The following is a 27,291-nucleotide window of genomic DNA, read 5'->3' on the forward strand; positions in this document are numbered from 1 at the left end:
TACATAGAGCAGCTGTACAGCTCAGGCTTGTGCCTTCTTCCTCCAAAAAACTTTCGCCTCTCCGCAGGGAGCGCTTGCAAATCGCCGGGGGTCTCTGTCGGGGGACGCGGGAAACCAATGAATCTCTCCCCACTACCACCAATTGCGATGCGATGCCCTAATTCGCTGCACGATTTCCCCATGCATTTCCAACCGCTTCTTTCGGTTCTTAATAATACTGTACAGTATACCTGAAGGAGCGTCTCCACCCCCATCGTTCTACCCGGACACTGAGGTCCAGCACCGAGGGCCTTCTGGCGGTTCCCTCACTTCGAGAAGCCAGGTTACAGGGAACCAGACAGAGGGCCTTCTCAGTAGTGGCGCCCTCACTGTGGAACGCCCTCCCACCAGATGTCAAAGAGAACAACAACTACCAGACTTTTAGAAGACATCTGAAGGCATCCCTGTTTAGGGAAGCTTTTAATGTTTGATGTATTATAGTATTTTAATTTTTTTTGGAAGCCACCCAGAGTGGTTGGGGAAGCCCAGCCAGATGGGCGGGGTATAAATAATAAATTTTTCTTTTTATTATTATTACTGCATTTCATCGTGTTTACCATAAAACTCTGCGCAGTGAATTGAAAGAAGCGATTAAAATGTAATTTAAAAAAATCAGTATTTAGTGCAATAGGCGAATCATCTCTAGTCTTCGACCACAAATCCGCAGAGTAGCTGCTCTAGTCAAGATATCTCTGGCAGGGAATGGCTTAATAATTAATTAATTAATTCCCTGCCTTTTTCCTTGGTGGGACTCATCATATAAAATCTGTTTAAAACATACAAATAATTACAATAAAACAGCTGTACAATAGTATCAAAAGTATCCAAAATAGTAAACAAAGCTGGTAAGAAGCACTCATAGTCATCAAGGCTGCTTGTCTGGTGTTTCGGAGGGAGTGCAGTAGAGTAGCGTAATTTACTTATCCTTCAAAATGAAGGTCATACATCAGGATGACCAAGGCTGATTTAGCCCCAAAGCTAGGCTGGAACCCAGATTGGAATGGGCCTAGATAATCCATATCCCCCCAAAAGGCTTGCAGTTGTGCCCCCATGACCCTTTCAACTCCCTTGCTCAAAAAGGGGGTGTTGTTGCTGGGCTAAAACCAGCTCCTGCCTGGATTTTTCCAAGTGTGTTTTCAGGAGGTACCTAAAATAGATTGCCTTGTGGGTCACAGAGGGAAGGAGAAAAGGGAATTCCAAACTACAGGAGCAACCAGAAAATGCTTACAAGCGACTCCCCTACAGTAATCTGAACATGGAGTTCTATAAATGGCACAGGTGCAAAGCTTATTCACTTATTCCCATTTGTCTTGTGTTGAATGCCACAAGCGGATCGGTGGGAATGGGATCAGTTTACAACAAAACTATTGCTCTTTTCCTCTTCATTGTTTGAAAAGATTCCCATTAACTAAATAAGCAAAATTGTTTGGTGCATTCTTAAAAAATGCAGATCTGGGAATTACAAGTAAGAGAGGGGAGGGGGGGCCTTTGTAAACTTTGACTTGAAAGGGATTTCTGTTTCAGTATGCGCAAGTCCCAAGCCAGCAGGGCTGATGTTCGGCACTCTCTCTCATCAAAAAGGGTCCTTTTGACCTCTGATTTTCCACCCTTCCTTAGGCACATTGTTTTGTTGTGTCTATAGTGCTGTAGACTTCCAGGCCATAACCTAAACAAGAGCTTTCCTGTCTGGGAAGCCATGCAAATTTGGAGCGAAAGAGAATTGCAGGGATCGGCCCAAGATGATACAGTGCCGAAGCAGCATGGTAGGAACATGGGCTGGATGTGTGCGGACTGGAGATGGAATATTTTTATGCATTGTGTAGAAAGAGATGTATAGGGCTGACGGGCTCAGCTCCAGGACCTGGAAGGCTGTGTGACATTTCTAAGGCATGCTGGAGCCTTGTCCCCTCAACAGCACTCACCATCATTTCAATCCCCAGCATACCTGGGCATTTGCTGGGGCCCACATGCCAACCAAGTCCCATGGGGCTGATGCCTTGCCTTGCTCTCCCGGGACACCCCACAACTTACGCCCCATGATGGCACTGCTGCATCCACAAGCCTCACCTGGCTAGGAGTTGAGCTGAACTCCAGTCCCATAATAGCAAAGCCACACCAAATCCATGTCTAGTTTTGCCCAGAGTTTCATATTTTGTCCTGATCATTGGGTACCAGAGGTGAAAGACATGGGAATGTCACTTACAGTGTGACAATGAAAGAGGGTAGGATGTCTTCAGTTTGCAATAAATGAGTTGACTTTATATTAGGTTCCCTATCATTTCCATGGTAATAGTCATATGATATATTTGGTTCTAAAAGGTATGTATTTTCATAAGTGAAATAAGTACAAAATAACTCAATTTGCAATTTTGTACAAAGATTAAAGGTAAAGGGACCCCTGACCATTAGGTCCAGTCGTGGCCGACTCTGGGGTTGTGGCGCTCATCTCGCTTTATTGGCCGAGGCAGCCGGCGTACAGCTTCCGGGTCATGTGGCCAGCATGACTAAGCCGCTTCTGGCGAACCAGAGCAGCGCACGGAAATGCCGTTTACCTTCCCTCTGGAGCGGTACCTATTTATCTACTTGCACTTTGACGTGCTTTCGAACTGCTAGGTTGGAAGGAGCTAGGACAGAGCAACGTGAGCTCACCCAGTTGTGGGGATTCGAACTGCCGACCTTCTGATCGGCAAGCCCTAGGCTCTGCGGTTTAACCCACGACGCCCCTGCGTACAAAGTTTGCAGCACACCAATTGCCCAAATGGATCAACCTCCACTGGCTCCACGAGCATGAATCACAGAATCATAGAACTGCAGTGTTGGAAGGGACCCTGGGGGTCATCTAGTCCAACCCCTTGCCATGCAGGAATATTTTGCCCAATGTGGGGCTCGAACCCACAACCCTGAGATTAAGAATCTCATGCTCTACCAGCTGAGCTATCCCAGGAGATTTGATTCATCTGAACTCCTCCTCACTCATATCACCTATAATATTCATGTGTGCTTTATTTTCTTGCATTTATATCCCAAGGAGCAAAAGGTGGCATGCATGGCTCTCCCTATTTTCATTTTATAACTATCCTGTGAGGTAGACTCTTGAGAGTCCCATGGACTGCAAGAAGATCCAACCTATCGATTCTTAAGGAAATCAGCCCTGAGTGCTCACTGGAAGGACAGATCGTGAAGCTGAGGCTCCAATACTTTGGCCACCTGATGTTGGGAAAGATGGAGGGCACAAGGAGAAGGGGACGACAGAGGATGAGATGGTTGGATACTGTTCTCGAAGCTACCAGCATGAGTTTGACCAAACTGCGGGAGGCAGTGGAAGACAGGAGTGCCTGGCGTGCTCTGGTCCATGGAGTCACGAATAGTCGGACACGACTAAACGACTAAACAACAACAACGAGGTAGGTTAGGATAAGGAGCAGTAACTGCCCCAAGGTCAGCTTGTCTCCTCGGTCCTGGTCTGACACTGTAAGCATTTTGCCACAGCAGCTCTCCATTGTGTGTTACATATTCTGATATAACACAGTTTCCAGGTATTCTTTCACAGAGGGAAAAAAATATGCTGTGGTGACACTGGCCTTCTGTTTGCAGGGGCAATTTCTGCTGATGGCAACATCTGTTGGGTTTGCCTAAGAAGTGCTATCTAAACCCACCACATTGGAGCCGGTGAGCCTGTTGCTCAGATAATGTGCATGTTGTACAGTTCCCTTTTGTGGTTGGTGAGAGGAGGGCAAGACTCTGCTAAGCCTGCTTTGAAACAAAAAACGAGAGAAGAAAAAAACACCTGCATCACGCTACATGTTCATTTTATTGTATTTATAAATGACCCTTCCTTGAACAGAGCAAAGGGCTGTATGCGACAAAGGATTAAGGAACAAAACAAATACAGAACGAAAGCATTTATTATGTAACCATAATTTAAAAACACAACCCACACATTGCTGTTCAGGGAAACTATTATCACCTCAGAATGAAAGGGTTAGGAAAATAGAAACTGTTTTAGTTGGCATATAAACCCCAACCACAAAGAAGACATGCAACTCTGGGGGGAGATCATTCCAGAGTCAAGGCCCCCATAGAATCATAGAATCATAGAGTTGGAAGAGACCACAAGGGCCATCGAGTCCAACTCCCTGCCAAGCAGGAAACACCATCAGAGCACTCCTGACATATGTTGTCAAGCCTCTGCTTAAAGACCTCCAAAGAAGGAGACTCCACCACACTCCAACACAGAGAAGGCCTTTTTATGAGTCCCCTCACCACAGATTCTCGTGCAGACTATGAGCAGAGTCCAATCTTAAGGATGGAGTCGGCTGGTGTTGGATGAGGCTGTATTGCAGATATAGTTGAGCAGAACGAAGGATTGCTCTTTTGGGCAGAAGGATGGGAGCCACTGTGGTGTAGTGGTTAAACTGTTGGACTAAGACCTGGGAGACCAGGGTTCAAATCCCCACTCAGACATGAAACTCACTGGGTGACCTTGGACCAGTCACTGTCTCTCATTTGAACCTACCTCACAGGGTTGTTGTGAGGACAGAATGGGGAAGGGGAGAACCAATGAAATAAATAAATTAAATAACTTAAACAAATAAATACTTCAGGCAATTGTGCTAATTCCTCCAATGTCACAATTTCTGCTTCTGCTTCTTTGCGTATTTTAAGGGCCCAGTGTTTCACGGTGGTACGAGGGAGCCATTTTAAAAGAAGGGATCCTTCCAAACCCTGTAGGTATTATGATACCCAAACTACGTATGTTGGAAATGCAAAAAAGTAAAAGCCTAACGGTGATTGTAAAACTCTACCCATTTGAAACGTTTTCACCACAAAAAAAGCCAGTATTATGAGGTCTTTACAAACCACCTTAAAGGTATCTGGTTTAAGTTTGGCAAGAAGTCTTCTGCATGCTTGGGAAAGTGAAATAGCAAGCTGCACTGGTTCTTGTGTAACATCTATAGACGCCTTAACTTGGAATCATTATCCCAGGACACTGGCGAGAAAGCCATACCCCCACGAAGCACAGCATGCGGCTTTTAACTACTAAATGCTGCAGCTCAGCCCATTCATATTTAATCTCTGTTCAGCTTTTATGCTGCTCCTTTGCGTTCAGAGTCTCTCCACGGACGTTGTAAAGTATTTACCAGGCTTAGTGCTACTGGTCCCAGAGGGAAACATGGAATTCAAATTACAGACCTGAAGGTGAATGTACTAGCTGCTGAATATTCATGAAGGCAAACATGATCCTCTGATTCCCAGGGTGATTATCTTCAGTGAAAATATGTTACTCCAGCTCTTCCGAAAGGTTTGGAAACTGAGGGCATATTTTCAAGACCCTCTGTATAGCTACAAGGTAGGTACTGGGCTCCTTGAACCCAATGCCCACCCTTCAATAGATGGATGATAAACCAGTAGGTGCTGCTGACCAGGTTTAAACGTTTGCAGCTTAAGGGCTGGTGCACTTCGCCATTAGGTTATTTATTTGAGCGGTGCGGAGAAGTTTGATTCGTGCAGAATTACTCACTGAAACTGGCAACTGCACCAGACAGCAGATACAGCCTCTTCTTCTCTGTTGCATTTTCAGAAAAGGAACCGTGCTAAAATATGAATTTCCCAGACTTAGCCAGAACACAGCTGTTGGAAACAGCGTCCTGGTCAGAAATCGCAACCGGTTTTCCTGGTGGCAACCATTGTTGGAAGTATAGATTTTGGCAAATTTCCTTAAAAAGCGCTCAAAAACAACTTCTTTAAAAAAGATCTTGCAACATTTGTGTCCGGATTTTCACTTTTTGAAATATGGCAGCCCCAGTGAACAGTCCGTTCTTAACCTGAAACTGTTCTTAACCTGAAGCACCACTTTAGCTAATGGGGCCTCCCGCTGCCGCTGCGCCACCGGAGCACGGTTTCTGTTCTCATCCTGAAGCAAAGTTCTTAACCCAAGGTACTATTTCTGGGTTAGCGGAGTCAGTAGCCTGAAGCGTCTGTAACCTGAAGCATATGTAACCCGAGGTACCACTGTACAAAACATCTCCTGGAGACTCACACCATATTATGTTTATTATATTTATTTATATCAGGCTTCCTCAAACTTGGCCCTCCAGATGTTTTTGGCCTACAACTCCCATGATACCTAGCTAGCAGGATCAGTGGGTCAGGGATGATGGGAATTGTAGTCTCAAAACATCTGGAGGGTGGAGTTTGAGGAAGCCTGATTTATATCCTGCCTCCCCTCCCCCCGCCCTGTTGGGATTCGCAGGATGATGAGTAAGTCTGCAGGCTTCAACAGGCTGATGCAATACTCTGTGAAGTGCTGGGTCAGAGTGACTCAGCAGGAATGTGATTGGCCATCACCTGTTTTAGAAGGAAAGCCTGTTCAACAGCAATTGTGGTTGTGCTGTAGTGTGGTGGTGCAGGTACTCTGTATGAACTTCTTTTGTAAATACTTGTATATAGCTCACATTAAAAAGACTGCGACAGGGTTATGGACCCAGCACACTTCCGCTGCGCAAGAGTACAGGTGGCAGTTATCTAGCCGTGGGTGCTGGAGGTGAACTGCAGGGATGGAGCAGTCCAGAACTGGCGTGTTGCTGGAGAAGCTGACAGCCACGAACTACAGCATCTGGACGGTCCGCATGCAACACTTCCTCAAGCGTGAGGGCCTGTGGAAGGTGGTGGAAACTCCACTGCAGCCCCCTGAGGAGGATGAGGACGACGATGAAAAGCTGGCACTAGCAGAGGCCCAGCTAGAAAAGGATGAGAAAGCTTTGGCTACGATCATTCTTGAAGTGGACGACAGCCAGCTAGTCTGCGTAGCTGATAAGGTGATGGCAAGTGAGGCATGGAATGCGCTCAAGGCTGTCCATGTGCGAGAGACAGCTGGCTCACTGATAACATTGACCAGGAGACTGTACCGGTGTCGGAGGAAACCCGGGGGACTCCCTGGTGAACCACCTAAAATTCCTAACAGGCTGTTTTCAGGAGCTAGCCTTAAGAGGGAGGCCTGTGGGGGAAGAGGACAAAGTCTTTATAGTCCTGAGTTCCCTTGATAACAGCTATGATATGCTGGTCAATTCCCTCGAGTCTGTACAGACTGATAAGCTGACTCTGGAATACGTTACTGGACGGTTGTATGCAGAGGAGGACAGGCGTGCAGAGCAAAAGATGACCTCAGCCCAGCTGTTGGAGCATCCCAGAGGGAACAACAGCCGGGAAGAGCAGAGGTGTTGGGAGCCGGAGAAACACCCAGGAGGAGCTGCTGCAGACCAGTCAGTGGTCAACAAAGTAAAAAGGTGGTTTTGCTGCAAGTCCAGTGGACATCTGCTGCGGGACTGCCCGAGAAAGCAACAAAACCAGCAGAAGCACAGGGGGCAGCAGAGAGAATCTACTGCTTGGGTGTCTGCAGATGGTCAAGAAAAGGAAGAGCTGTGGGTTCTGGACAGTGGAGCTTCTCAAACCTTTTGTAAAAGAAAAGGATTGCTAACTGATGCTAGGGCTTCAAACAAAAAACATGCAAGTCTTGCTACGGGCCAGAAAGCTAATGTGGTTTGTGAGGGGGAGGTTGTATTCCCACAGCTGGGACACACATTCAGGAATGTGTTGTGTGTGCCTAGTTTGCAAAACAATCTCCTAAGTATTCCAGACTTGGCAAAAGCAGGCTTTGAAGTAAACTTTGTGGGAGATCAGTGCCAGATAAAGCAAAATGGGGCAGTGTTGGCAAATGCTAACCTTAGAACTAATATCTATGTTCTGCAGTGTGAGTCTAAGGTTGCAAATGTGCAAAATGTCCCAACCCATGTTATGTGTATTCATCTCCTGCACAGGCGTCTGGCTCATGCTAGCTTTAAGGTGCTGAACAAAACATTGGAGTTGTGTGGGGGATGAAAAACATTAAAAGTTGTGATAATTACTTAGACTGCAATATCTGCAAGGAGGTTAAAAGCAGGGCTTGCCCAGTAGCAAGAGCAAGCCAGAGAGAAACCAAAAAACCACTGGAGTTGATTCATGCTGATGTAACTGGTCCTTTTCCACCAAGTGTCTCCCATAACAAGTGCTGTTTGATCCTAGTGGATGACTATTTTAGATTTGGCTGGGTCTATCCATTAAAGCAAAAGTCTGACGTTGCCCAAACTTTGAAGTTCTTGGTAAGAAGGGTAGAAAGGCAACTTGGCGAAAAGGTGTGCTCTATTCAGACAGACAGGGGAGGAGAGTTTATGGCAAGCTCCCTAAGAAACTGGTTGCGTTCCCAAGGGATTAAACATAGGCTTACCAATGTGGCAACGCTTCAGGAGAACGGAGTAGCAGAGCGTAGGGGAGGTGTCTTGCAGACACAAATGAAAGCATTGTTAGCAGATGCAAATCTTCCAATTAAGTACTGGGCTGAGAGTATTAAGACAGCGAATTATATTGGGAATCGCTTGTGGTCAAAGGTACTAGATGACATACCCTATAAAATTCTCTATAACAAAAGTCCCAGTTTGCAACATTTGAGAATCTTTGGGACAAAGGCGTGGGTTGACATACCTGTAAAGAACCGAAGAAAAGGTGGGAAAAGGGCACAGCAGTTGCTATTTCTTGGGTATGAAAGTGGTACGAAAGCCTACAGGTTTGAAGATGATAAAAATCTTTTGAGTTATAGTCGATCAGCCAGCTTTAATGAGCAAAGAAATTGGCCCAAGATACATGCAAACCTGCTGCCAGAAAAAGGTTTACTGCTGAGCGTACCTGATAAGGCAGTTGAAACAAAGCTAAGAATTGGCAGCTCTCCCAGAGAAACTGAAAGGGAGGAGGTAAAGGTTGAGCATTTTTCTCCAGCTGCTAGCATGGAGCAGGGGGAAAAAGAAAGTGCAACAGGGACAGGAGGAGGTAAATCTCCAGAATCAATCCACCCCAAAAGCAGTCATGAAGGGGGTGAGATTAATGAACCAAGGAGGTCTGCAAGAAGTAATAAAGGTCAACCTCCAAACCGTTATGGGTTCCCAGCCACCATAAACCAGGTTTGTGTAACTGAGCCAGAAAACTTTGAAGAAGTGCAAGAGTTACCTACTCTAGAGAAAGAGGCGTGGTTAAAGGCAATGCAGGCAGAGTATAACTCTCTGCTAAACAACAATGTGTTTGTACCTACAGAATTGCCTGAAGGTAAAAAGCCCATAAGCTGTAAGTGGGTTTTTAAAGTGAAAAAGCTGGCTGATGGTAGTTGTCAGAGGAAAGCCAGGTTGGTTGCAAGGGGCTTTACACAAAGGAAAATGATACTTTATGATGAAGTGTTTGCCCCAACAGCAAAGGCTGAAACAGTAAAATCAGTTTTAGCAATGGCAAGTCTGAGAGGGTTAAAAGTTAATCATTTTGATGTTGCCTCAGCATATTTAAATGCTCCTACTGACGCCGAGGTGTATTTACAGCAAATTCCAGGTTATGAGCTGGAAAAAGACAGCATGGTGTTAAAGCTGCAAAGGGCACTATACGGTTTACACCAAAGTGCACATCTATGGCATGAATGCATAGACCCAACTTTGAAAAAGATAGGATTCAAACAAAGCCTGGCTGATTCCTGTTTTTATTCAGCAATGGTGCAAGGAAGTGTTTGTTATTTACTTTTGTATGTTGACGATATCTGTCTAATAACAACTGCACAAAAGCAAGTGTTCTGGTTTATAAACAGCCTAGGTAACAAATACAAACTGAAGTATTTGGGAGAGATTCAGAATTACTTACGAGTAGAGGTTCAGAGAAATGAAGAGGGCGTCTACTCTCTGAGTCAGAAGGAAAAAATCAAAAAGTTACTGAAGACATATGGAATGGAGAGGGCAAATGAGGTTGACACTCCCATAACTACCCAGTACAAAAATGAACCAGAAGGACAAAAATGTGAGAATGCAACAGCTTTTCATTCTCTGCTGGGTTCTCTGTTATATTTAAGTTGTTGGACAAGACCCGACATAACATTGGCAGTGCACATGTTAAGCCAAAGAAGTGCAGACCCGGCTCAGAGAGATTGGGTAGCACTTAAAAGAATCCTAAGGTATCTGAAAGGCACAAAAGATTACAAACTGGTGCTGGATACAGGATATGATCAGCAAGTCTATGCATACGCTGATGCCAGCTGGGGGGACAGAGAAAATGGAAAGTCTACCACTGGCTATGCCATATATATTGGAAATGCCCTGGTTCAGTGGAAATCCCAGAAACGAACATTTGTTGCCACAAGTACTTGTGAAGCAGAGTACTCAGCCATAAGCGAATGTGTATCACAAATAGAGTGGTTTGCTTGTCTAACAAAAGAGCTTGGAATACCTTCTGAAATGCCAATCACTGTGCTAAGTGACAACATGGCTGCACAACAGCTTGCTAACCAACAGAACTTTAAGAGCAAGAGTAAACATATTGCTATAAGATACAGAAATGTGAAAAATGCTTTGGAAAGAAATGTGTTAAAGGTACAGCACTGTAACACAAAATGTAATGTGGCGGATTTGTATACAAAATGTTTGGATGCTCCTAAATTTTGAGACTTAAGAGTATTATTAGGTCTCAAGCCTTTGACTTAAGGAGGAGTGTTGGGATTTGCAGGATGATGAGTAAGTCTGCAGGCTTCAAAAGGCTGATGCAATACTCTGTGAAGTGCTGGGTCAGAGTGACTCAGCAGGAATGTGATTGGCCATCACCTGTTTTAGAAGGAAAGCCTGTTCAACAGTAACTGTGGTTGTGGTGTGGTTGTGCTGTGGTGTGGTGGAGCTGTGGTGGAGAGTATTCGTTTGCCTAAGGTGCAGGTACTCTGTATGAACTGCTTTTGTAAATACTTGAGAGCCAGTGTGGTGTAGTGGTTAAGAGCGGTAGTCTCGTAATCTGGGGAACCGGGTTCGCGTCTCCGCTCCTCCATATGCAGCTGCTGGGTGACCTTGGGCCAGTCACACTTCTTTGAAGTCTCTCAGCCCCACTCACCTCACAGAGTGTTTGTTGTGGGGGAGGAAGGGAAAGGAGAATGTTAGCCGCTTTGAGACTCCTTCGGGTAGTGATAAAGCGGGATATCAAATCCAAACTCTTCTTCTTCTCTTCTTCTACTTGTATATAGCTCACATTAAAAAGACTGTGACACGCCCCTGGACAGAGACTCAAGGTGGCTTAGAGCTAAATCAGAAACAGCGAAAAAGCAATACTTTAAAAACAACTACGATTAAACAGAATATATATCTCAATAGGTACAACAGAGACTCTTAATCTCAGGGTTGTGGGTTTGAGTTCTACATTGGGTAAAAGATTCTTGCATTGCAGAAGGTTAAAGACCGATGTGGTCACGTCATACTCTACAATGCCTGTATGTGTGTGTGTGATATATAATTAAAACATAGATATCATTACAATAAAAACACAACAGCCGCAGCCCTTTCCTTAAAAACAATCTGTTCCCCCAAGCCTGTTGGAACAAGAAATATACACAATTAAAAAATGAAGTTTAACAGTACTTGCCCTCCCAATAACAGAGAGTTGACTCCAGTTAAGTCAAAACAGCTTCCAATTGTGCAAATAGTGTCTTCTTCCTCTCCTCTCCCTTCACGTCTCCTTCACTGCCTCCAAATCTGGAGAACCTCTCAACACATAAAAATTATTATTATTATTATTATTGAATAAGATGTCCCTACTTTTGCCAGGCAGGTAGCACTGTGGGTTAAACCACAGAGCCTAGGACTTGCCGATCAGAAGGTCAGCGGTTCGAACCCCTGCAATGGGGTGAGTTCCTGTCGCTCGGTCCCTGCTCCTGCCAACCTAGCAGTTCAAAAGCACGTCAAACTGCAAGTACATAAATAGGTACCGCTCAGGCGGAAAGGTAAACGGCATTTCCGTGCGCTGCTCTGGTTCGCCAGAAGCGGCTTAGTCATGCTGGCCACATGACTCAGAAGCTGTACGCCGGCTCCCTTGGCCAATAAAGCGAGATGAGCGCCGCAACCCCAGAGTCGTCCGCAATTGGACCTAACGGCCAGGGGTCCCTTTACCTTACTTTCATCAGGGAAATGTTTGCTGATGTGGCACTCCATGGATCAGTTGCTCAGCTGGTCCATTAAGCTTGCCCCTTAATACTCCCTCCAAATACAGTTTGTGAGCCCACCTAGGTGAATGAAACCCACCAGCAATCTAGGGCAGCCTGCCAGGGACCTCTTTGCTGCCTGACTATAACTGTAAAAATGGAACAGGCAGTCCACACTCCATAGTTGGCAAGTTGTTTTCTGCTTCACGGGTCACAGGTTTTGCAGGCTTGCTCCAGGCTCTGTGGTGACTGGCTTCTATTTGCCCATATTAATTCAATCTGGAATGAAAGGGCGACATCTTGCCTTCCATTGCTGCTTTGCTCTGCAGCTGGAGCCTGGCGCTCAGAAGCAAACGCTCCACTTGCTGGCACGGCAGTAAGACATCTGGGGACCGATTACCGCAAAACAAACACTTTCTTATGCTCAAGCCTCTTCCAGTCTCTGTAGTGAGATCTTTGTTGAAGCAGCAGTAAACAAGCTCTCGCCACAGAGAGAATTCAGATTAGCTGGTGTAGGCGGCTGATTAGGAATTCTGTTTAGCCAATTATTCTACATTTGTAGAAAACTCAAAACATGCTTGCTTATTTTTCTCCTCCAAGTACAGCGGACGCTCAGGTTGCAAATGTGATCCGCAAATGTGATGCACATTCGCAACCCGCAGTGGCGTATCTGCACACACACGGGTTGTGATTCGGCGCTTCTGCGTATGCGTGACCACCGAAACCCAGAAGTAACCCGTTCCAGTACTTCCGGGTTTTGGCGGTCCACAATCTGAAAAAAATGCAACCTGAAATGTTTGTAACCTGAAGTATGGCTGTATTTACGTAGGAGATCCAGTGACTTTGGAGCATCTGAATTAAAGCCACGCCGGAAGAAAAGGCAGGGCTCATTGGCGCTCTGACAACCCTGTCTCTCCTTTGTTTTAATAATAATAATAATAATAATAATAATAATAATAATTTTTTATTTATATCTCGCCCTCCCCAGCCGAAGAATTACCAAAGGAGGGGGTCAGGCTGTGCCTTGGCCAAAGGCCTGGTTTTGCGATGGTGAGCACTTCAGTGGATCAGTGGCTTGCAGCTTAGCCCAATATTTTATGTTATGGGCACGGTGGGGTGGGGGAGGGTTTCTTCCACTGAGTGCCTTTTGCTGCGGAATGACTAGATGGCAGGAATGATCAGTGCAGACTTCTGAGTGGCCAGAAGAGGCCAGCAAGAGCTGCTTCACACATTACAAAATGGCCACTCGAACAAGGGTCTAGGAAGGGGTGTGTGCGGGGAGTGTGGTCCGCCCTGGGTGTCATCCTTGAGGGGGGTGACAAAATGCCACTTTGCGGGGGGCGGCACTTACTGTTGGGTCTGGCCTGCAGCACGTCTCTCCTGGGAGTGACAGGGTGGCTTGGGGCTCCGCGTTGCCTGAAACGGCAGCGTGGGGCTTGCGCCCACCAGGTGGACTCCTTGGGCAGCTTGTGCCCCCATGCGCAGATCGCCATGGCACCGTGCATGAATTGCTGTGGTGCCCCCCTGGGTGGAGCGCCATGGCACCCCAGTTTGTAGATCGCTGCTGTGGCCCTGTGTGCGGATCACCCTGCACCCACCGCTACTGGTGCCAAAGCAGCTAGCTATGCCCCTGCACCCGAAAACCATGCGTTGCAACAATCCCATATGACAATTGCACTCTTGGGCATGGTCCTTTAGGGCGAATGGGGTGCTTGCTTCCCAACCAACCTTAGTCTGCCCTTCACCACCCTCCAATTGCCTGCTTTCTTACTCCAGGGGGGTGGCACCACCTATCACATACTCTCCAACATGCTGCAGAGGGAAAACCTGGGCGCATGTCTTTTTTGGAGCTGGGCTCTTGCTGGAACCAGGTGACACGCGCAAGAGTACCCTCCCCCAAAACAGATGTCTTTGGGGGCTGCTCTCTCACGGGAGCCAAAGCAGGACACCCCAGGATGTATTCAGAAGCCGGGATTGTTAGGATATTGCCTCTCTCTGCCGGAACTCTCAAGCAGGCAGTCATGTTTTTCTTTGTTCTGATCAACGCTGAATAAACTTGTAAATCATGCTCTCCTGACTGCATCTTTCGCTGTGCATTATCTGCTGATAAGAGCGTGCATCGGCTCTGGAATGTGGGAAGCTATTTCTGGAGCGCCTGTCGCTAATTGCTGATACTGCGTGTCTACGGGAGATCGATGGACTTCTGGAGACGACGTGGAGTCATGATGGACGCTGTCTCCCTGGCAGTATCCCAACAATGGTGGCTTCTGCAATTCTGGGATGTCCACAGTTGAGGGCGTACGTGACCAACTCCCTCACTTTAGTTCCAGAGTTGCTTTTGCCGAACTCGTGGGGAAGAGGATGGAGAGAAAAGTAGGATTGGTTGACTCTGCTTGCCCTTGGCTCAGACTCTGTCTACTGTTGGCTTTCTGCCCTATTAGTCTTAAAGAGCCACAGCCATGAGTTTTTTTGTGTGTGTTTTCACTTGCTGAAAGACTTAAGGGCTTAGCCACACTGACCTTTTGTCCTGCCCCTTGCATGCATTGCTCATGCTTAAAACCTCTGTTGTCCTAGCATTTTGTGTTTTGTTTTTGCCCTGGAGCTTTCCCTGTGAAAACCCTGTTTAGTGCTCAGTTGCAGCAAACATCTATTTGGGTTTTTCATGGATTGAGCTTTTGAGCTTTTAAGCACAGACCATGTCTGGAAACAGCAGGGGGAAGCTAAGTGCAGATAAGCCCCAACACAAATTCTTACTTCTCAGATTCCATATGCACTACACATTCAAAACAGAATCTTACCACTTGAAACAGTCATGGCTTCCTCCCCAAGAATCCTGGGAACTGAGGTTTATTAAGGGTGGCAAGAGTTTTGAGACCCCTATTCTCTTCACAGAGCTCCAGTTCTCAGAATGGCTTAACAGCTGACCCGCCTTTCTAGGGAACTCTGAGAACATAGCTCTGTGACTTTCTCTGGATACAATCACACACCAGGTTTAAGAAAACAAGAAAGCTAATCTTTATTATTGGAAATCCATGTTGGTAGGAAAGTTCCCCAGATCTATCATGCTATAATGGAGGTGCAATGATCTATGCTTGCCCTCATGGCTGCTCCCATGGGGGAACATGAAGAAGGAAGAAGGAAAGGAAATATGGCATGAGGTCAGCAACCCTAGGAGTATCAGCCTAGCGTTGAAGGAAGATCAACAGAGGTCAGGGCAAGATGGGCAGTCTAGGAAGCTTGGAGGTTCCTCTCTCTTATTGCCTTTCTCATAAAGATATACAGTGGTACCTCTGGATGCGAACGGGATCCGCATGTGCGCGTGTGTGGGTTGCGATTCGTCGCTTTCGCACATGCTTGTGACATCATTTTGAGCATCTGCGCATGCGTGAACGGTGAAACCCCGGAAGTAACACGCTCCGTTACTTTCAGGTCGCCGCGGAGCGCAACCCGAAAATGCTTAACCTGAAGCTACTTCAACCCAAGATATGACTGTATGTGTCAGCAGTGCAAGCTGCGCTGCACCTCAGACAATTCCTGCAAAATGCTCAGCAACTGTGCACTCACGTAGGGCTCATCCAGACTTCCATTTGTGTTGTGTTTATGGGTTGCCATATGTCCAGAATTTCCTGGACATAGCCCGAATATAGCAGTCAGTAACAGTGACCAGGCAGAAATCGCTGAGGTGTCTGGGAAAATCCATATGTATGGCAGCCTATATGTCTATATTTTTTGCGAATTTCCTTAAAAAAAATCTCAAAAACTTCTTTTTTTTTTGAGATCTTGCAAATAAAAGCCCAACAACTTTTGTGTGGATTTTCACTTTTTGAAATATGGCAACCCTACTTGAATGTGCCATGTCCTAGCACTTTTTTTTTGTTGGTCATGTCACTTTCCTGGCAGAAACCCACTCTTTGCAGCTAAATCGAAGCAAACAGCAACCCACAGAAAATCCGAATGGCTGTTTGTTCCGATTCAGTGTTAAAGAGTGGGATTTTGCTGGGAAAGTGCTGGGGAAAAAAAGAAAAAGTGCTCTGACACAGTGCTTTAAAATGCAGATCTGCTCCTAAAAAGCACGATGTGAATGGTAACTGTGCCTGAGCCCCTAAGAGAAATAAGGTATTTGCACCTGTCCTTTGTTTACAACAGCCGTGAGGGTGGGTATCGGTCCTGCTATGCAATAAAATGTGGGCATGGTCAGGTTGAGCCAGCGAAAACAGGAATTGAGCAAGAAGAGCGAATAGTCTCACCAGGGCCCTGTGGGGCAGTTGTTGGGAAAGCCCGATGGAGCTAGTCTTAAAATCATAATGATTTCAAGCTGCTAAAGAGGGGGCTTGATTTGGGCTGTGATCAGATGCGGGGACGGACGGACCACCTTTCTATTTTGCCTTTTTTGCAATGAAACTATTGAGCTATTTGGCTCTTAGAGGGAACCACTAGAGATACTTGTGTGTTGCAAAGGATACTTAGTGGCCTTAGGGACGTGGGTGGCACTGTGGTCTAAACCACCAAGCCTCTTGGGCTTGCCGATCGAAAGGTCGGCGGTTCAAAGCCCTATGACGGGGTGAGCTCCCATTGCTCTGTCCCAGCTTCTGCCAACCTAGCAGTTCGAAAGCATGCCAGTGCAAGTAGATAAATATGTACCACTGTGGTGGGAAGGTAAACGGTGTTTCCATGCGCTCTGGCTTCCATCATGGTGTCCCGTTGTGCCAGAAGCTGTTTAGTCATGCTGGCCACATGACCTGGAAAGCTGCAGACAAACAGCGGCTCCCTCGGCCTAAAAGGGAGATGAGCGCCACAACTCCACAGTCACCTTTGACTGGACTTAACCATCCAGGCGTCCATTACCTTTTCTACCTTACTTAGTGCTTCAAAAGGGTAGGATTTAAATCAGTAAAATGGCATGGCAAGGAAAGCGTCAAGCCCGTTTCCTGAGCAGCAGTACCGTGCTAATTCTTCTATCCTCCCCCTCCCACTGCAGCTGCCGGAAACATGGGAAAATAACCTATTAATGGATTTCTGCAGCAACTTTGGCTCTCACTCAGCCTGAAATACCAATCAGAATCTGATTACAAACAGGTTCCTAAGGTAAGGCTAAAACCCTCCCAAAGTCTTGAAACGACTGAGCCCGCTAATTAACAATCTACGTCTTTGCCTCCTACACAGTAGGAGAAACCTCCCCACCTTTCAATCAAATAACTAACGCTTCGGAAAAACGAAGGAGACTAATTTAAGGAATAACTTGTATTTACTTCAAACTCCCCAGGCGACATATGATTCAAGAAGCAATTGTGCAAGTAAGAAACGTATGGTGCCATCTTGTATGTCAGAGTAGTATAATTTGGAGTAATTCAATAGGAAATAATAAACGCCGGGGGGGGGGGGGGGAGAAGACAGCACTCAATAGGTTTAATTCTTCCTCTTGGTATGGTGGCCCAAAGAACATAGAAACCTAGGAAGCTGCTTTAGCCGTTGGTCCATCTAATTCAGTACTGTCAACACTGACTGGTAGCAACTCTCTAGGGTTTCAGGCAGGGAGTCTCTCCCAGACCTAACAGGAGATACTAGGGATCCACACCAGCATTATTATTATTATTATTATTATTATTATTATTATTATTATTATTTGTATACTGCCCTTCAATCACAAATCTCAAGGCAGTTCACAACAGAAAAATACAATAATAATAATAATTGCATGACAAGCTGCCCCTGCTGAAATTGCCTCTTCTAAACAACTGTTTTGCCAAATGCAAGCTGGCTCTTTTAAAATGAGATTCAAAAGGAATACAAAACACAAGTGAGTGAGAAGATTAAAGATTTTATTCTAAACAGCAAGCAATATATACATACCAAGCAAGCACTTCAATCTGCCACTTAGAAGCCCTCAAGAAGCGGCAAAGTGACTCCCCCAGGTAGCCTCAGTTTGCATGGCCCTGCTGCCGATCAATTCCGTGCACGAGCTTCTCAAAAAACTCTGCCCACAACCATCCAATTTATAGTTAGCTAGCCTGTGTTGCTTGCCCGACTGGCTACATGCAGATCATTCATTACTGGCTAAGTGGAGATTATTCATTAGGCACCCCCTCCCAATGCCTCACTTTCTCAAAACAATGTCCAACATCAAAGAAGGTACCTAGCACTATCACTTCCTCCCAACTGATTAGGACACTAAAGGCTGGTTTTCATGCCATCAAATAACTTAACAAGAGACAAGAAGGTCGGGTGTGTGGGGGACAGAGGCAGGAAGGGGAACCATGTCAGACCACTAACTCCTCAAAGTACAATTTATCTTCCGGATAGATTGCCCATACAACTACTAACAAAGCTGCAGGAGCTCTGACCTCATTTTTACCTGGCTGTTCCACCTCTTGAAGGGTACCACTGACATACTATGGTGGAGGATAGGAGAGGATTAATGGGGCCAGAGACTGGCAGAACTGAACTAATAAAGGGCACATCCATACTGTCATTTAATGTGGATATATACACACACCTCCTGGCAAATAGAAGGGGAAGAAATGGAGGCCGTGAGAGATTTTACTTTCTTGGGCTCCATGATCACTGCAGATGGTGACAGCAGCCATGAAATTAAGAGACGCCTGCTTCTTGGGAGAAAAGCGATGACAAACCTAGACAGCAGCTTAAAAAGCAGAGACATCCCCTTGCTGACAAAGGTCCGTATAGTTAAAGCCTTGGTTTTCCCAGTAGTGATGTATGGAAGTGAGAGCTGGACCATAAAGAAGGCTGATCGCCGAAGAATTGATGCTTTTGAATCATGGTGCTGGAGGAGACTCTTGAGACTCCCATGGACTGCAAGAAGATCAAACCCATCCATTCTTAAGGAAATTAGCCCCGAGTGCTCACTGGAAGGACAGATCCTGAAGCTGAGGCTCCAATACTTTGGCCACCTCATGAGAAGAGAAGACTCCCTGGAAAAGACCCTGATGTTGAGAAAGATGGAGGGCACAAGGAGAAGGGGATGACAGAGGATGAGATGGTTGGATAGTGTTCTCGAAGCTACTAACATGAGTCTGACCAAACTGCGGGAGGCAGTGGAAGACAGGAGTGCCTGGCGTGCTCTGGTCCATGGGGTCACGAAGAGTCGGACATGACTAAATGACCATACAACAACAACAACCCACATTAATTATCCATTGCCTGTATGACATTGACCTCTAAATTGCTGCCTTCCCACACTTCTCCCTTGGTCGGTCTAGATTTTCTTGGACCAGCGATATGTACGAGCAGGGGTGTTGTGTCAAGTTTCACTGCCTGAGGGGAGAACAGGAAGGTGTCACCCTACCACAGCCTCCCTTATCTGGGTCGTGCAGCAGCACCCTCAAAGCAGCATTGGCAACAAGGGGGTCCAGTGAGATCTCACGAGATCTCTGCAGGGCCCTTCCTCTTGGCATTCCACCACCTGAGGCAGCTGCCTCAGCCTGCCCCATGAGCTGGCCAGGCCTGGGTAAGAGAGAAACGGGATTGTGGGAGGGGGAAGTGTGGGAAAGCTGTGATTTGGAGGACAATGAAATATGGATCACTGATAATTAACTGTAAGAGAGATGTTTTTTTAGCTAATGTGGGGGGTGGGGGAACAACGAGAATATTATTCTTCAAATTTAATCTCCTTGCATCCAGCTGAGCCGGGAGAGATGATGGGAAAGGGTAGATAGTCTGGTTAAAATATACACAGGAAAGGGAAAAATAGAAAACCTGTCCCAGCAGTGCTACACAGCATATGTTCAGCTGGCTTTTTGACTGAGGAAAGCTGATGAAAAATTGATAGGGTACTTCTGGGCCCCTTCGAAGGATGCCTGATGGAAATGCAAATGACCGCGATGCCTATAAATCTGCAGGTGTTGTTGGCTGCAGAGCCTGTTTAGAACAGCAAGTTCTGAGCTACCTTGGCTTCATACAACATCCCTTCCTGATGATGTGTCCTCCCCCCCCCCCCCCGTTGCACTGAGAGCTGATCACACAGCATAGATTTTGAAAGAGACCCAACAGCCTGCTTCAAGGGCTCCTGCCAAGCAAAACAAGGCTGGTGACTATCAAATGGATGGCCTTGGCTGTGGGACAGCATCCCCAGAGAGGCTCACCTGGCCCCTTCTCCTCCTTACATTAAATAAAAATAAATCAAGAAATACAAACATTGAAATATGATCAATGCAAAATAAAACATAAAAGCAGTATCTAAATAGCAGCAATAGCAAATGAACGGTACTTTTTGAGGGTTACGGTTCAGAATGCCTGCAAAACAGTGATAATATTGAGGCATCCTGTGTTTGCATCTTTAGGATTTTGTCCCAGTTTTCTTTGGGAGGAGGGGGGGAATGAGAAAAAATCCCCATTGTGGAATAATTTCACAAATTTAGTCAAGGTGAGTGAGATGTTTTTGAAAGTGATGTTTCGCAAGAATGCTATTACGGCCATCTGTTGCTGCAGCAGAGATCTTTGATCCATAATTCAAAAGCAGTGATTTATTCATTATTTAATCCATCTCTATCCATGCTTTTCTTCAACAGAGCACAGGGCAGCAGACCCACAGGGTTCCCAGCTAGTGATGTCAGAGACATCTGATGAAAACAAGCAACGGGAGCTGAAATTCCCAAGGTTTGCTTAGTCGTCTCGTGTCTGGAATGGAAGTCAATGCTATGAATCTGTCAGGTCTTTGCTGCCACCGCAAATGATGAACTAATTATTACACCCCTCCCACCTGCATTTCATTTCATTTCATTTGCTTTGAAATGAATGGGGTAGAATAATGTAATGACATACGGAACAGCAGACAGCAAGAGGAAGAAGAAGAAGAAGAGTTTGGATTTGATATCCCGCCTTTCACTCCCTTTAAGGAGTCTCAAAGCGGCTAACATTCTCCTTTCCCTTCCTCCCCCACAACAAACACTCTGTGAGGTGAGTGGGGCTGAGAGACTGTGACTGGCCCAAGGTCACCCAGCAGCTGCATGTGGAGGAGCGGAGACGCGAACCCGGTTACCCAGATTACGTGACTACCGCTCTTAACCACTACACCACACTGGCTCTCTAACATAGTTTATGGCAGAAGACAATCTGCAGCAGAACCGAAATAGTGGTACATGTGGTGAATACGGGAAGAAATGGAAAACAGTCCTACAACCGGAATTTGGGGAGTAAGCCCCACTAGTTCCCAGTGGCGTAGCGTAGGGGGTGCAGGGGGGGGGCGGCTGCACCGGGCGCAACATCGGGGGGGGGCGTGCTTGCACTCACAACTCTCTGCCCCTACCTGGCTCACTCACTCTCTCTCACTGCAGTGCTGGCTGTGCGAATCTGATCCGAGCCGCCGGGTCGCCGCCCACTGTGGAGGGGAGGGTGTGAGGCGTGTGGTGCGGTGTGGAGAGAGAGCGAGGGACTATCTGGGGGAGGGACAGTGCAGAGGGGGGGGGGGCTCGCAAACTACTTGCCCTGCCCCGGGTGCTGACAACCCATGCTACGCCACTGCTAGTTCCCAATCCCTGCTGTAATGTTTATTGGCAGATCCATTTCCTGTCCCAATCCGGGATTTTTGAATGCTCTGGGCTAACCAGAGACTAATCCACTCCAGGATTTTGCAGCAAGGGGAATTCTGGAAGGACGGGGAATTCTGCAAGAAAAGAACTCTTAAAAAAAAATATATCTACTGCGCAAAGTCTGGGTCCAGATTCTTATTTCTAAGAGTCCCTGGCTTCTGAACGCAACAGTCTTCAGCTCCCATCGGCTCCAGTAAATGGTCAGGGATAATGACCGTGGTAGTTTTAGGGGATTACGGTTTATGCCCAAATGCACCAAAGTGATGAAAGCTTTAACACTTCATTAATGTTCCCCTCTCCGAGTTTCATCCTTCAGCTTTGATCAGTAATAACCCAGTGCCAGTGGCCAGTAATTAGCTAGCACCAACACCTCCCTCGATAGAAAATAAATGTATTATTAAGTGCAAGCTTTGGCTCTGCCTAAATGTGAGTGAAGCCAGGGTCGGCAGGTTTAATTCACACCTATATCTGCAGTTCTTACTGGAGTGAAGGTTAATTGAAATGGGTCTCTTCAAATTATTTAATGCCGACGTGAAGTCTCATCGTATCATCTCTCCCGCTTTCCAAAGGTGACGCAAGTGTGCTGTTCACTTGGCAGCCAGAGGGTGGCAGTGCAGACTCTTGGATAGTCCCTAGCCAGGTTAGCCGGCTGGAGAATTACCTGGGAGCATCTTTGCTCAGTTCTTAACACTGGGGTTGGAGAAGGCAATCTATTCTGCGCTGTGTTAATGCACTCTGGGATGTGCACGGGGTGCATGCTAACATGGAAGTGCTGCTTAAGTAACAGGGAGCCTATTATTCTGGTTACCCTTCCAACTTCTCCAGGCAGGGCTGCAATCTTGCTAGGTCGGGTCAGGGTTAGGGGAGGCGTGCCCCATTTGATTTCTTATGGGGAAATGGGAATGTGCCCCTCCCTGCCCCTTCACTGCCCTCCCAGCCCCTTGCTGCCACTCTTACTAGTATTGCACAACGGTGCCGGTGTAACCAGTGGCGTAGCGTGGGTTGTCAGCACCCGGGGCAAGACAAGTAATTTGCGCCCCCCCGCTGCACTGTCCCTCCCCCAGGTAGTCCCTCGCTCTCTCTCCGCACTGCACCGCACGCCTGGCACCCTCCCCTCCACAGTAGGCGGCGACCCGGCGGCTCGGATCAGATTCGCACAGCCAGCACTGCAGTGAGAGAGAGTGAGTGAGCCAGGTAGGGGCAGAGAGCTGCGAGTGCGAGCGCCCCCCCAGATGTTGCGCCCGGTGCGGCCGGCCCCCCTGCACCCCCATGCTACGCCACTGGGTGTAACAGTGGCAGTGGTCCTGGCTTCCACTGAGTGTCAGGAGTGCGTGCAGGAGCCAGGCCTTGTGACCAGTAGGACTTTGCAGGACTGGGGCCTTCCTAAGTTTGTTCTGGAGAGGCAAGGCGTGACGGCACAGGTGAGGCCGATTGGTAACTCACAGCACCTGGCGGCAAGAGCCGGGAAGGGATATAAGGTCAGCATTTCCCTTCGGCTCTTTGCCACAGCAACATGTTTCTTGCTTTGCTGCGTTTGGCTCCTTGACCCCTTGCTTCTTGATCCTCAGACCCTTGGCTTCTTGACTCCCGGCTCTCTGACCCTCGGACTCTTGGCTTCCTGACTCTTGGCTTCTGGACTCCTGTTCCTGCTCCCACCCCGCCATCTTGCCCCCAGTCCTGACGTACCCAGCCGGGACGTCAATCGCCCATGAACCAGACCATGACAGTGAGATCTTGCCAGGAACCGTTGCCTCTGCTGGTGAGGCTTCTCCACTGGAAGTTGGGGAGGGGGTGGAGGTGAGGCAGGTGCCTGCTCTTGGACTTCCACTGCTCGAGGCAAGCGCCTCACCTTGCCTCATCAGTGGGCCGGGCCTGGGTAGGGGGTTTCTGTGGGTTGCAGCTGACAATCATACCCTCCAACATTTCTCCGATGAAAGTAAAGGTAAAGGGACCCCTGACAGTTAAGTCCAGTCGCAGACGACTCTGGGGTTGCGGTGCTCATCACGCTTTACTAGCTGAGGGAGCCGACATTTGTCCGCAGACAGTTTTTCTGGGTCATGTGGTCAGCATGACTAAGCCGCTTCTGGCAAAACCAGAACAGTGCACAGAAATGCCGTTTACCTTCCCACTGGAGCGGTACCTTCCGTATTTTTTGCTCCATAAGACGCACCTTTTCCCTTCTAAAAAGTAAGGGGAAATGTGTGCGTGTCTTAGAGCGAATGCAGGCAGGAGGCCTTCTCCCTCCTCGGGGGAAAAGCCAGCAAGAGCCGCACACACGCTCCGCGCGGCTCTTTAATGGGAGTGCTGAGCAGAGCCTGTGTGTGGCTCTTGCTGGCTTTTCTGGGAGGAGGGAGAAGGGACTGACATGGTATTTATCTACTTGCACTTTGACGTGCTTTTGAACTGCTAGGTTGGTAGGAGCTGGGACCGAGCAACGGGAGCTCACCCCATCATGGGGATTCGAACTGCTGACCTTCTGATCGGCAAGCCCAAGAGGCTCAGTGGTTTAGACCACAGCACCACCCGCGTCCCTCCGATGAAAATAAGGATGTACTATTCCACCACCACCACCATTTTACTATTTATACCCCACCCATCTGACTGGGTTTCCCCAGCCACTCTGGGCGGCTCCCAACATATTTAAAAGCAAAGTAGAACATGAAACATTAAAAAACTTCCCTGTCCAGGGCTGCCTCCAGATGTCTTCTAAAGGTTGTATCTTCTTATCTCCTTGGCTGGGGGGGGGTGTTACTTCCAATATTTCTCTAATTAAAATAGGGACATCCTAAGGGAACATCCTATTCACAATACAATAAAACCATATACAAATAATTTCCTATATGAAATCACCTAAACAATTGCATACATAAAACAAATTGAAAACCATTACATATATAAAAGTAGTTAAAGCGATGGTACTTCCTAAAACAGTTTCAAATCCTGTACAGATACTGAGAGGGTTTAAATGCAGATGCCCACCTCTTAATAGGAGTTGAAAGGTACATATTTGAACCACATCTGCAGCAGTTATGTGGGCTTGCTGGTTTGCTATGGAAACCAATTCAAGGTAATAGTGGTTGAACCTTTAAAACCTTGGATGGCCTGGGACTTTCATGCCTTAAGAGCTACATATGCTTCCCTGAATGATTCAGCAGGTTGTACTGTCTGTTCCATTTCGGTGGCAGGTTTAGACGTCAGCAATCAAGAGCTGAGCATTCTGAGTGATTGTCCCTAAATACAGCTTTCTCTCTGAAGAGTTTAGGAGAGATGCAACTTCATTATCTTGCTGGAGGAGAGGTTGCAAGCCCTGCCTTTTCTGTCCTGGATTTTGATGAAGAAATCAGTTTTTGTGTGGGGCTGCTTTCATCTGTAGTGGCATGTTGTTGATGCTGCTTTTTTTGTCCTCCTAAATGTATTTTTCTTTTATTTGACGTAAGTTGTTCTGAACTGCTGGAACAGCAGCCTAGGAGAAGTTAACTAAATAAATGTACAAAACAGAAACATACAAACAACAGGATACAAATCTGATGTTTAATGGAAATGGATTCTATTGAGAGATGCAGAACTGTTCGGGTTGGTCTTGTTGGTTGGCAGCCGTCTGTCTCAGGAGACAATGACAGAATGCACCTTTGGGGGTGAAATCAAACCATTGGAGAGTTACATACCAATATGGGAGAGACATATTTTGTTGCAGCTGGGGCAGTGAAGGTGTTTGGTTGTGTTGATCCAGGTGTACTATGGCGTTTCTTCTTTCTTTGCTCCTCCCAGTTGCCCTTCCTCCTCCAAGGCACTGCCTGTTCTCATTATTGTGGTGGTGCCTGAGTTTCTGTCCATTAGGCAAGAATGAGATTCAAAATGGAGTAAGGGGAAGCCAGCACTGACTTGGGCAGCAGAGGGCTAATCTACACTTACCTTTATTCTGCCCTTTCCAGGTATTGCCTGAGATTGAAAGCTCCATGTCCGAGTACCTTTGTTTGTTTTCGTTTTTGCTCCTGAGCTTTCCCAGTGAAAACCTGCTCTTTAAAGCTCAATCGGAACAAACGTCAATCTGCTGGAAATCTGAATTGATGGAAGTCACCTTCTGACACCACCTCCAGCTGTGAAGGAGCTGCTTTTTCATCACAGTATTTTCAGAAGTCATTTTGGGCACCAGAAAAAACACCCCATGTGGTGCACAGGTGAGTTTAAACAAATAACTGTGCAATTAAATGGAAAGGGCTGATCACACAGGTCTTTTGCGTAGGTAATTCTACAGAGAACCCCCTCCCTGACTTGTCCATGTGCTGCATCATTCACACACCTGGACATCTGCGGGTGCATGATGGACAAATGGATCCTTCGTGGATGAGGACAGCATCTGAAAGGCTTTGCAAACAAGCCACAGACTGGGCATAGGAAAAACAGCAGGCATTTGAAAGCTGAAAAAGAGAAGAAGAAGCAAATATGCGAAGTGGTTTCCATGGTACATAATGTACTGTGGATGGGCTAATTGCTCACTTTCACCCAGGAATTGCTCTCTGGGTAATTTATAATTTTCTGGCTAGTTTTAAAATGGCAATAGCGCTCATGTTAAGACTCCACATGTGGCATGCCTCCTGCTTTTAATGGAGATGTTCTGCATAGTCTACCTTTTGTGGAGTGCCAGCCTTGCTAGGGACTAGAGTTGATAAGGACCTGAGGCTTTTGGGATCCAATATAGGTACACCAGCCTTCCCTGTTTTGCGTTAGATACAGGCAGCTCATAGGGACAACCTGTTCTCACACTCTGCATGTTCCTGATGGCAGGTTGTGCATAACACGGAGCTAGGGGAGAGGAGATATTTGTCAATTCTGGTTTCTCATTTTTTCCAGTCTTCCGTTCTCCACATTTCCACATCGGTTTCCATTTTTTAATTATTAAAAAGTCCTCATGGAAATTTCAGTGCAGATTTCTCTCAATATACAGATCTGAATGCGTTTTTGCCTAATATACTTATTTGCGCAATTTCCCCTGATATAATTTCATTTTTTGTATGCTATTTTCAACAATATATGCATTTTTATGCACTCTTAACTCTAGCATATGCATTATTGTGCACGTTCCTTGGTTGGAGAACTGCCTTGCAAAATTCAGATAAGTGTAAATTATGGCTGTGTTTTGGTTCACATACTAGTCTGGAAAATGTGAAGTGCCTGCACTCACCTTTAAATGTGAACCAAGTCAAATTTCTCCCCCATCCATGTAGAGTGTGTTAGGGTTGACATGCATGCATTTATATTATGTGTATGCCACTTTACAGTCAAGACATATCTTCCTCCTGTTCAGAGTTTTACCTAAGACAGTAAAAGTTAACAGAGTTTATCTCTGGTGAGAAGGGATAGCTGGAACATATGCATCATGTTGCCTCCGAAAGGAGAGTTTTTAACCCCCACTTTTGAAATTAGCTGTCGGTACCTCAGCAAACTAAGATAATGTATTGGCATTTAACTTATATGAAAAGCAGGAGAGACAAAGTTTCTTGACAACCATTTTACTTCCTTTTAGACCTAAAAGCAAGTAGAGTTAAGAACAATCCTAACAAGGGATCCTAATAACCTCCTTTGAGGAGTCCAATTCCTGGGAGTTTACCTTATTGAGGACCTCACTTGGAAAATCAACATAACTCAGGTGGTCAGAAAGGCCCAACAGAGATTCCATTTCCCCAGGGTCTT

At 46.6% G+C, this 27,291-nt stretch overlaps 1 long non-coding RNA gene across 2 annotated transcripts; it reads left to right on the top strand.

Annotated features, from left to right (window-relative positions):
* Nucleotides 1-99: 99 nt before the first annotated feature.
* Nucleotides 100-23,569, top strand: LOC310680456. 2 transcript variants are annotated; one of them, XR_014512781.1, is made up of 3 exons: nucleotides 100-182; nucleotides 20,581-20,668; nucleotides 23,169-23,569. It is a non-coding gene; the product is annotated as an uncharacterized lncRNA (long non-coding RNA). The 2 variants fall into 2 exon arrangements; XR_014512782.1 differs by lacking the exon at nucleotides 100-182 and adding an exon at nucleotides 16,978-17,140.
* Nucleotides 23,570-27,291: the final 3,722 nt, after the last annotated feature.

This window comes from Podarcis tiliguerta, assembly GCF_965153285.1.
Source record: "Podarcis tiliguerta genome assembly, chromosome: 6".
Classification (NCBI taxonomy): domain Eukaryota; kingdom Metazoa; phylum Chordata; class Lepidosauria; order Squamata; family Lacertidae; genus Podarcis; species Podarcis tiliguerta.